General features: G+C 42.0%; 1 pseudogene; it reads right to left on the reverse strand.

Annotated features, from left to right (window-relative positions):
• Positions 1-3,728: 3,728 nt before the first annotated feature.
• LOC118987364 (peptidyl-prolyl cis-trans isomerase A-like) lies at positions 3,729-4,412 on the reverse strand (annotated as a pseudogene).
• Positions 4,413-12,103: the final 7,691 nt, after the last annotated feature.

Genomic DNA, 12,103 nt, shown 5'->3' on the forward strand with positions numbered 1-12,103 from the left:
CACGCATCTCCACCAGCAGCTGGGGCACCGCACCTTTGGCATTTCTGTTGGAAGCGACTTGAGCTCTGTCTTTTGAACCAGTGGAATCAGTTCTTGACTAAGGAGCTGTCGAAGGCCTTCCGTGGCCAGGGGACCATGATCTTCAGTCGCTCAGAGACAATGGCTGGCGTTAGAAGCTCAGAGTTGGGAACTTCCTTCCAGAGTTTGTCATTTGTTGCCTTGTCAGACAAGACTATTGGCTGACGTTCAAGCATCTTTCTGCTTGTCGGCCTTGGGTGCCATAGCGAAGCTTGAAGGGCAGCCGCTACCACCGCTGCCTCGATACCATGTCAGATGAAAAGTAGCCAATGTGATTATGCGGACATGTCTTATGTCCACAGCCCGATTCCAACATACTTGTATGGTGGGAGGTTTCCCACTATACAGCCAAGCAGCGCTCAGGACACCAGCTGGGTGTTCAACAATTTTACACAATTCTGACACGATCGACCCAAAGATAGCACCAAGTTCCACCAGTGAAGGAGCTCGGTCCTACAAGACACCCCACCCCTCCTTCAATTCAGATGCCCGTTGCAAGTTCATGTATTTCTGAGGTTCTCATGGACCCCTGAGCTTGATCAATTTGGTAGAACGGCTCATAGAACACATTCTACTTACGAGACTGCCGGCTTCTTATAAAGGGGTGTAACTCAGGAACAGCCACACGGACGAGATGCATAGGCCCATCCCAGTGCACCCCTCTTCCTGAACCTACACAGGTTCACCAGACCAGAAGCTCTTTGAACCTGTCATTTTGGTTTTAGGGAGCCTTCTTCCTTACATCAGCCTGATAGGTTGATCCAACAAACTTTCCTCCTGGAGATTGCGGGGTGGGACTGAGAGTTGCCTCATTAACATGACAAAAGATGCCTTTTTTTGGTTCTCTCCACTTAGGAAATTCCATGGATTTTAGGAGCTCTGTTCAGAAAAGGAACAAAGACCAAATGTATATTTCTTATAAATCACCCTACAGTCATAAAATACTCCTCTGACCAGGGTCCAGTCAGGCAAAATGTGAGCACTGAGGACAGCAGAAGCCGAAGGCAGGAACTGCTGTCACGGTGAGCAGTTCCTGGTGTGTTTATTTGTTCTAGACCGAACCTTCTGTCCTGCCAAACCTGGCCCAAGGGAGCTGGCTAGCAGCAACGGCTTCCAATTAGTTACATTGTCCGAGCAAAGTCTCCATTTTTATCTATTTCCTCTTTTTCCTGATTCTTTCCTCATAGAGTAATCTATAAAGATCTAAAAACAAAACCGGATTTGAAAAAGGTTAATATTTAGTAAATGGAATCACTGTAACACAACTGCCAACATTTTTTCATGTGCCTAGCTTTTTCTATGCTGGATAAAATTATTGATTTGACCGAGTGGGTGCATAATAAATGATATTACGTTATAACATTTACTTGTGTTTAATTTGCCATTTTAAATAAAGCTATTGCCAATAAAGATCATCCAGTTTTCTGTATTTTTTTACAGAGCTCAATGAAATTTTATACGTGAACAAAGATCATACGAATCGAATGTTTCACTACTTAGAGTTATCAGAACTATTAGTGTATTAAGTAGTCATGTCTCTCAAATCTATAAATATAGTAAAGCTCAATCATCTATGCAAGAGAATAAGGTTCAAATCAGAACAAAAAGTCTGTTGTAAGTTTACTTTCTGTGGGCAACCTTAGCAATATAATCCAAAAAATGGCAAATGGAAGGAAACAATAATAAATAAACATAACCTAATTCAGTGTCCGGCCCATAAAAGGTGCTCAGTAAATACCTGGCTGAATAATCACAGGAACAATAACACAATGTAGAATATGTAAGTATATACGTGAAGAACTATAGAACTTTACATAGGAGAGATAGAAGAACATGTTTATGTATTTCAAGGGATCCAAAAGATTATAAAACACATAATGTTCAAATAGTTGCTGGGAAGGTAGGAAATCAAAGAAAATCATTTAGATCAATCTATGAATGTTTTTATTCTCCATTATTAATTAGGACTAATAGGAAACACTAAAATTCAAGAATAGTTACAGTTTTAATGTATTGAGAAAGGAGGACATTTTAATTAAATTTTGCAAATGATACATTTCATTTTGGTATGAATGCCTCTTCAGAAAGGAATTAATAATAAAAATGCTGGTAAAAGGAAGGAAAAAATCAAGAGCACTGGAAATATTAAAAATAAAGACAAAGTTAATTTATAAAGACAGAGCATTCCAACACAATAAATACTAATAATGCAATAGCAGAGAAACATAACAGGAAGTCAGGAAGGAATTAGTTTCACAGTAATAGAGTTACAGAAAGAGAAAATATCTAAACAACAGTTAGGAAATTTCCTGGAGAAATGTGGGTTAACAGCTGAAAGTGACATTTATTTTATAGAAAATACACACATCATCTGGCCTGGGCATAGGAAAGATTTGTTTAGAGTTGACATTTGCTTTTTGTTGAATGTCTTAAGGAGGGCTAAATCTAAATAAAGATTTTCAACTTATGGTTTTTAAATTGTGTTTACAGTAATTAGTCTAGGAGAGATGAAAGGTCAAAGAAGAAAAAATAACATTTAAATAATATGTATCTCTCCATCAAAGTGCTTCATGTTGTTTCAAGTCTTTTCAAACAATCTATAAGATGACACAGCATCAACAAAGATCAAAGAATGATATTATCTTCCTAAGTAAATCCCCACCCTTTTTTAAATATAAAAGAGAGAAAAAGTAAACATCATAAAGCTCTTCTAAGCTCACCAGAACTTTTAACTTTAAAAATCAGGGAGCAGGATCTTTTTTTTCTTAATTTTTGATTTTAGGGAGAGAGATTTTAGGGAGAGAGAAAGAGAGGGAGTGAAACATCTGCGTGAAAGAGAAACACGGACCTGGGACCGAACCGCAACCCAGGCATGGGCACCGACCCGGAATTGAACCGGAGAACTTCCAGTTTGTGGGAAGATGCCCAAACAACTGAGCCACCAGCCAGAGTAGGGGGATCATTTTTATGAGGCAAATAATGCAATCTTTTTAAAGGAACATTAATGTATCCATGTCACCAGAGTGTAATTTGCCAATTTACCTGTACAGCGAACACCATATTTTATCAGTGGCCTGAAGTGGTTAGTGCTTTCCTCGTCCCCGGCGGATGCCCACTTTTCTGCTACATTTGATTTGGTCTCTACAGTGCAAACTCAAAATTGCCTATAAAGGAACAAAATGAAACCTTATCTTCACCAACAAGTGTGATTTTAAACACCCTCACAATCATGCCAGACAAAAGGGACGTTGTTTTACACTTACAGTCTAACATCATCAGTACAAATGCTTTGAAGGAACTAGTCCTTTGAAGGTTCAAGGGTAAAGTGTTTCTGGTGAACTGCAAAACTAGCATTAAAGCAAAATGCATGTTTCTTTTTGTTTCTAAACAGCTGAGCGGAACCGTGCGTAATCCCACCAGCTGCAAAGCTGGGCCGCCTCGGCATTTTTTAAGTAGTAAGAGAAATGAGGATCTGTGGTTGTATTCTCCCAGCCTCTGACTTTGTCAGTCTTCCAGATTGCCAGTGACTATTCCCTAAATGGATGTCTGATGGAGGGGAGGGACAGAGGGACAGGTGGAAGAAGAGAAGGAATTTTGTGGATTTTTTAGACAATTGTTTAGTTTTATTTCATAGTCACAAACTTAACCCTGCAAAGCAGCTAGACTTGGAAGGGGTAAGGAAAACATGAAATCCCATGAACTGAGTTGAGAGCATGAAGATTATAGAACATTCCAAGCAGATGAGGGTGAAGGGGTGGTCTCCCAAGCTACAGAAGGAATGGCCTGGTGGTAAAGATAAAGCACAAGTCAAATTTATGAGAGTTGTCCACACTCAGTGATGGCGATCTTCTGCCTGGTCTTGCCATTCCTGGACCCAAAGCGCTCCATGGCGGTGACAACACCCATGTGTCTTTCACCTGGTGGAAGACCACACACCTGCCATCCAGCCACTCGGTCTTGGCAGGGCAGATGAAAAACTGGAAACTGTTTGCGTTGGGTCCAGCATTTGCTATGGACAGGATGCCAGGACCTGTGTGCTTCAGGATGAAATTCTCATCATCAAATTTCTCCCAGTAGATGGACTTGTTGCCTGCGTTGTGTGTGAAGTTACTACCCTGGCACATAAATCCCGGAATAATTCTGTGAAAGCAGGAGCCTTTATAACCACATCTTTCTTTCTCCCCAGTGCTCAGAGAACACGAGTGTTCTGCTGTCTTTGGAACTCCTGCAAACAGCTCTGCAAACAGCTCGAAGGAGACACGGCCCAAAGGCTCGCTGTCAGCAGCGACATCAAAGAACAATGTGGAACTGACCACTGCTGGGCACAGAAACATCCGAGGTGGTGGTGGCCTCTGCAAGGCCAGATTTTTGTCATTTAAAAGTACTTGAACTAGCTCAAAAATCACTGGGCAAAACAGGCCAACCGAAGGTTATACAAATTGTCTGAGGCACAGTAGGCCAGCAGCCCCCCAGTTGAAAAAGAAGTGGACTTTCATCTATGTTTTCTTGAGGCCTAAAATTTCTCATTGGCGATAAGGACTTTAATGCCGCAAGCAGTTTAAATGTGAATTGCCTGAGTTGTTACGGCTGAAGTTTCATTTCACTTAGCAGAGCTTCTCAGACGTGGCCAATGACTGGCCATGTCATGGCTGGTCTGGGGCAGTGCTGCCTGGCATCTGTCACTCCAGAGCATTAATTAGTAGCACTATATTTCACTTTTGAAGTGTCCTGGTTTTAAAAGGACATCATTGATATGGTCACTAACCAGTGACTAACCGCACTTGAAAATTCTGGCTTTTAAAAGCAGAGCTTACCTGATGCCCTGGCTGGTGGGGCTCAATTGGCTGGGTGTCGTCCCACACACCGAGAGGTCAGATTCCTGGTCAGGGCATGTGCCTGGGTTACAGTTTGGGTTCCTGGTCAGAAGGCAACCGATCGATGTTTGTCTCTCTCACATTGATGTTTCTCTCTCTCTCTCTCCCTCTTGTCCTGCTAAATAAATAAATAAATAAATGTTGGAAAAAAGTAGAGCTACTTGGGTCCCACCCAAACCTCATAAATTAGGACCTCAGAAGGGAAGGTCCAGGAATGGACATTTTGGCAAGCAGCCTTAAGTAACGGTCAGGATTACCACAGTTTAAGAACCACTGCATTAATACACAGTAGAGGGTATTCGATTTCCATGAGGAGATTCTAGACAAGTGAGTGCAAACTTACAGGAAGAGGTGACATTAAATAAAATAGCTAAAGCCAGCAACATGGAACTCTGCTCATCTGGCAAGTTTCTTTATGCCCTGTATCCACTGCCACCAGAACATCTGTCTTTGTCCCAGTGGCAGCGAGGCAAGTAAAACGGTACAGATGTGAGGAAGCGCGAGAGGGTTCCGTCCGGCTCCCATGTGGACATTTGCCGTGATGCTCTGATGGCCACAATTCCAGGTCCATGTGTCCTCACGTCCTGTTCATCTGACCCATTCCCTCACTGGACCGGCTGTGTGAGGCCACCTGTAAAAACGAGTCATTTCAAACGGCTGTTCTTTATCCTTCCCCATGCCATTCTCCATAGATCCAAATTTTAATTTTAGAAAGATAAATATCACTATTCCAGTAATTCATGCTGAGTTTTTCCACCAAAGAATTAAGAAAAGGGGAAGAGCAGCGTGACCCTATGGAGGAAGAGGTTTGCTTAGAAGTCATCTTTTCTTCTTGTAGTCTTCTTCTTCACAAGTACTTGATGGTTTTTAGTTAAAATTGAGAAACCCATCTAGGATCACCATATACAGGTATGTCCTACTTTTCAAAAGTTTGTGTTACGCTACCTTGCTTTTATGAAATACATGCTTTCACTAACTGAAAGAAACCCTAAGAGGATTCTCACTCTTACAAAATAGGTGAAAAGTGAAAGTAGCCTTTCGTGTTTTGCAGTGAACTGGTATAGGGGCAGCTGGAGTAGCCCCACCAAGCTGCTTCCCAACAACTACACTCAGCACCTGAGCATTAAGCCTCCATAGCTTTGAACTGAGTCTTTGAACATCTGTGGCTTATTTTGTGCATCCAATAGCAAAATATGTCCTAAGATGCCAGAAAAGCCTAAGAGAGTTCCTAAGAGTGTTTCCCTTAGCATAAAACTGGATGCAATTTAGCATTTCCATCATGGTTCACAAAATAAAGGCATTGTGCATGTTTTGAATTTGGGGTCTAGGAATGCTCAAAAATTATTCCATATTAATTAATGGCAACTGCTTCTTTGCTCTATGCCATTCCAGTTCATGGACGTTTCACAGGATGCTCTACTTCCAGACTGCAAGGGAAACCTGAACATAGGTAATCTTTCATTGCTATAGTTGTTCACTAAAGTTCCTTGGTTGCAAGGAACATAAAACAACTCTGGCTAACTTAGACAAAAAGGGAAGATTATGGGAAGAATTCTAGAACATTTCATGGATTCTAAGGAAAAAAGTGGAGGACAAAGGCTTTCAGAGCCTCGAGGAGTTTACAGATCTCTCTCCAAGTTGCCATGAGTGCGACTTGGATCGAGTAGCTTCTCATCTCTCTGTCTCACTATTCCAAATGCTATTCATAAGGATGCAGAACACAGGTAACAACTCCCAGACAGTATCTATGGCCACAAAGAGTCACATGACATCACATAGCACAGACGGGATCTTCTGGAGACTACATCTGTGTTCAAAAGAATAATCTGAGAAAATTGAAATCACCATTGACCATATAGCTACCAAAATGCCACCAGTCACAGCACACTCTCTGGCTGCCCAGAGTGCCCACACACTCACACACTACATACCTTTCCCCCTCTATATCCAAAATATGGTCACAACACAGGACCCACCAACCCTCACACAGCAGTGGTGGGATATAACCTAAGTCATTTCCAGCCACTGCACACAGAGGTGAGATACAGGCCTTCAAGTCCAAGACCTCTGGTTCATATTCACCCCTCTCCAGCTCGGTCACAACCCGACCACAATATTCTACAGCCTAAGGACAACATGATAAATCCAACCATTACTTGGATAACATTACACAGGCCTGGAAAAAAGGAAAGAAAAAAATTTACTTATTATAATTCTCATTTAAAAAAAGGAGACATGAGAATAAACAGTATACTTAGCAAGGAAATACTAGCGCAAGCTACCGCCCTCTGTTCTGCAGGCATTCACAAGACTGCTGCTGGCATGTAAGAGGTTCCTTCTTTGTTTCTTCCAAGTTCTTCCGGCTTCCGGCCAACACCACTGCTTGCCGGGGATCTTTGCCCTGATTACACAAAGAATCCAGCAAGTTCAGGTGGCAGTCTTGGCTACCAATTCAATAAAACCTGTTTTTAAACCTTTGGATGAAGCATTTCTCCATTCAGAACTGAATTTTTTAGACTAAAAGAGTTAAATATTTTTAAAGAATTAAAGCAAAATTTCTGAAAGTGAAAGAATAGGTGTAATTGCAACCTATTATCCTATTGTGCAACCTAGGTCCTAGGTTGCATTCCATTCTGTCTGTGAAAACAATATTAAATGTGTTGGTCCCTGTTTTCACTCATTTTATGTTCTACAACAAAGCACACCAATATCACAATACATCTTAGATAGTGTCGTGGCTAATTTCCAGTTGGTCATTCCAGTGAAGCCTGGAGTCATCAGGGTAAATGGGTATTATAAACAGTAAGGCCAGGCAGCCAGTAGCCTAGTGCCTTGCCTATGTTCCAATGCAGTGCGTTCATCCATCAAAAACCATGCATGGCGCATCCTGCGATGCCTGCAGGGGCGTCCAACTTTTTGGTGTCTCTGGGACACATTGGAAGAAGAAGAGTTGTCTTGGGCCACACATTCAATACACAAACACTAACAAAAACCGATGAGCATAAAAAGGTCTGCATAATTTTTGTGATATCCTCCACCACAGAGAAGCAAAAAAGTCCTCACATAATAACCCTAATTATGCAGCAGCTCTCTTGATAATCTTTTAAAATTGTTGAGCAAGTCCCAAGTTTGTCATCACTAATATAGAATATATACATATCTAAGTAATAAAACTTAGTATAAAACTTAGTAGTAAAATTAAGTAATGCTTTATATAAATTTATAATTTTGTGTTGGGCCCTATTCATAGCCATATGGGGCCACATGTGGCCCATGGGCTGTGGGTTGGACATCCCTGCTTTAGAGGCATGTAAGCAGAGAGAGAAAATCCAAACCTATAAAAACTGTTCCAGTGACGGTAAGTTGCTGCTCTTTGGTGATAAAGGGGCATTCCCAACTCAAAGTAACTCATCTGCCACAGAGTGATCGACCAGGGGCCCTAGAAGCACATTGCTGGTCGCTGTTGCTACCAGTATAGGAATCGGTCCTGATTGTGTCGTTGAGTCTAAGCACCTCCTCCATCCTGGCCATCACAGTTGTCAGGCCCATGAACCAACAGACTAGCTGGAGAAGGAGAAGAACTGACACCTAGAGAAGGGATAATTTTCCCCCTAGTTATTCAGAGCCTCTTCTGCAGTGATGGTCTCTTAATGTGCACTCACGTAAATAGATATTCTCACAGCCTGGGCCCATTCTGAACAGTCCATTCACCCTTCCCTGAAACCTCCTAGTCCTCCATTCTCCAGCCTTGATCCTCCTAAGTCCCTGACCATCTATCTAGTCAGGCCAGGACTAAAATTACCTCAGATGTACGGATTCAGGCTTCTCCATCCTTATAACATTGCCACTGTCCCTACCAGGCTCCTTGGCCCAGAATACACACCATCACCCAGGTCTCTCCCTCACAGACATCTCTGACCTCCCCCCAATCCAGCAATGAAAGAGTTAACGTCTGGCCCAACAGGGGGGTGTTCAGTGCTAGATTCCAATTGCCTTACTTGTTACAGAGTTAGATGGCACCTCTGTGCCAAATAATGAGCTCAAGAATCGGTATAGATCCTGATCCCAAGTAAAATAGACAATAAAATGTTTCCTTCCTTCCAAAGTGGGCAATGCAATTACCTCTCCGAATTTAAGATTGTAAGCATTTTCCTTCACAATTGTAGTTTAGGGCCACCCTGGAAAACAGGAATGCTTCCTCTCTGTGTCTGCCTGGTGCCAGCATATCATGCGAAGCCATCTGTACACCAGGTTGAAGTTACCCTGATCCACTCATCATGAGAAACTCCCTATGAAGCACAAGAAGGAAAGTAATACAGGAGTGCAGCTGTGTGCTCATTCAATTTACCTGAGTCTTCAGGCTTCTCATAGGCTCGGCCTTCATAAGCTCCTCCTCCCTCTCCCTCCACTGGATGTGGATCGCAGCGGGGAATGCCTGGCTTTACGGCGAAGCGTCTGAGACAACACTGCTTTACGGGAGGCATCAAGGCAACCTGGCCATCTTACACCAGATGGTTGATGATTCTGTCTCTGTGTGAGCCTAGCCGGAAGCCAGGAGTTATTTCTCAAAAGGAAGGGTCATCTGCTAAAGGGGCCTTTGCGTTTTCTTGTTGGGGCTTGTCACGGGCCCCATGATGTTTTCAGATGGGCCCCACACAATTCCGGCAGCACTGGATCCATGCGCTCCCACGGGGCCAGGGCGGAGCTGCCTGCCTGTGCAAGGGCCGGCTGCAGAGCCCCGGCCGGCTTTGGGCCCCACTCCAAACTGGCAGCTGTTGGGTGGATGCCCAGAAAAAGGTCAGCATACGACACCCAAGAGTGACAATACCATATCTAAGATCCACAGAGGCCCCAACTCACTAGGCCTGGAAAATTCTCTTTTAAAACTTTGTGGATGAATGTTTTACTACCTCATATAAATTACAAACTTGGTATTTCTAACTTCAAATTGCTAAAATGTCAAAGTGCCACTCTATTACAGTAATCAAATTTGGTGATTATTTTTCTCCCACTTCATTTTATTCATTTGTTCATTCCTTATTTAAACCCCATCTGCTTAGAGAACAGATTGAAAGTGTTCTATCATGTCTCACTATTGCTTTTCCTTAATAAAAAACAGTAGCAAGAAGTTGCAGAGTAAGACAGAATTTTATAACATTCAGGTAAGTTCATCACTTAGCTACATTTACTATGTTATGAATCTATATGCAGAAATCTGCCATATTTGAAAAACTATTTAAGGACAATTCAAAAGCTCTTAGAATCTGTAGCTCTTGTGTGAGACAAGCAGAATAAAGATTGCCTCACGTAGCAGGAAATCATTCTTTGCTAAGTTCTTTGGAAGCCATCTTAGCCAAGACTTTCAAATGTAAAAATGTCTATCAGAAAATTTTTTTAACAACACCTTGGGGGTTGAGGCAGCAGCGGAAGAAACTCCCAGCCTCATAGGAGAGTTCATTGGAGAGACCCATGGAATCCTAGACTGTACACAAGCCCACCCACCCAGGAATCAGCACCAAAAGGGCCCAATTTGATTGTATGTAGTGGGGGAAGTGACTGAAACCAGCCAAGAGTTGAGCAAACAGCATGGTTCCCTCTCAGACCCCTCTAGCACATACAGCGTCCCAATGCAGCTACCTGTGTTGCCCTGCCCTGGTGAAAACCTAAGGTTCCACCCCTTAACAGGTGCACTGAGGAGTAAAAACCAGGGCCCAAATGAAAGAACAGATCAAAGCTCATGAAAACATACAACTAACCTATCAGATGCACAGTTCAAAACACTGGTAATCAGGATGCTCACAGAATTGGTTGAATATGGTCACAAATTAGAGGAAAAAATGAATGCTATGAAAAGTGAAATAAAAGAAAATGAACAGGGAACCAACAGTGATGGCAAGGAAACTGGGACTCAAATCAACAGTTTGGAGCAGAAGGAAGAAATTAACATTCAATCAGAATAGAATGAAGAAATAAGAATTCAAAAAATAAAGAGGCTTAGGAACCTCCAGGATATCTTTAAATGTTCCAACAACCAAATCACAGGGATGCCAGGAGGAGAAGAGGAAGAGCACGAAAATGAAAACTTATTTGAACAAATAATGAAGGAGAACTTCCCCAATCCGGCAAAGGAAATAGACTTCCAGGAAGTCCAGGAAGCTCAGAGAGTCCTAAAGAAATTGGACCCAAGGAGGCACACACCAAGGCACATCATAATTACATTACCCAACATTAAAGATGAGAGAATCTTAAAAGCAGCAAGAGAAAAGGAGACAGTTACCTATAAAGGAGTGACCATAAGACTATCAGCTGATTTCTCAAAAGAAACCTTGCAAGCAAGAAGGGGCTGGAAAGATGTATTCCAAGCCATGAAAGGCAAGGACCTACATGCAAGATGAGTCTGTCCAACAAAGCTATCACTTAGAATTGAAGGACAGATATAAAGTGCTTGCCAGATAGGTCAAGTTAAAGGAGTTCATCATCACCCAGCCTTTATTATATGAAATGTTAAAGGGACTTATGTAAGAAAAAGAAAATTAAAAATATGAACAGTAAAATGACAACAAACTCACAGCTGTTAACAGAACCTAAAAACAAAACCAAAAACAAACTAAGCAAACAACTAGAACAGGAACAGAAGCACCAAAATGGCGATCACATGAAGTGTTATCCGCGGAGGAGTGGAAGGGAAAGATGAGGGAAATGGTACAGGGAATAGGTAGCATAGATGGTAGGTAGAAAATAGACAGGGGGAGGGTAAGAATAGTGTGGGAAATGGAGAAGCCAAAGAACTTACAAGTACAACCCATGGACGTGAACTAAAGCAGGGGATGCAGGTGGGAGGAGGTGTGCAGGGCAGAGGGGAGCAAAGGGGGGGATGGGATGACTGTAATAGCATAATTAATAAAATATATTGTATAAAATTAAATTAAAACCAAAAAAAGAAAAATAAAGAAAATTGTTAAACAAATCACCCCTTTGTCTATTCCCTTTAGCAAATATCAGAAATAAATGAACACCTACATCCCCATGAACGTTTTTAAAGCAATTTTAACACAAATTTACTCTAAGTATACCCCCAAAAGTGCTTCATTTCTGCAAGTATTTATTGATTATCTACCACATGTAGATTCTGTGTGGGACCATAGGCAATA

This window comes from Sturnira hondurensis, unplaced genomic scaffold (genome assembly GCF_014824575.4).
Source record: "Sturnira hondurensis isolate 20B ecotype Veracruz unplaced genomic scaffold, ASM1482457v3 Scaffold0005252, whole genome shotgun sequence".
In the NCBI taxonomy this organism is placed as follows: Eukaryota; Metazoa; Chordata; class Mammalia; order Chiroptera; family Phyllostomidae; genus Sturnira; species Sturnira hondurensis.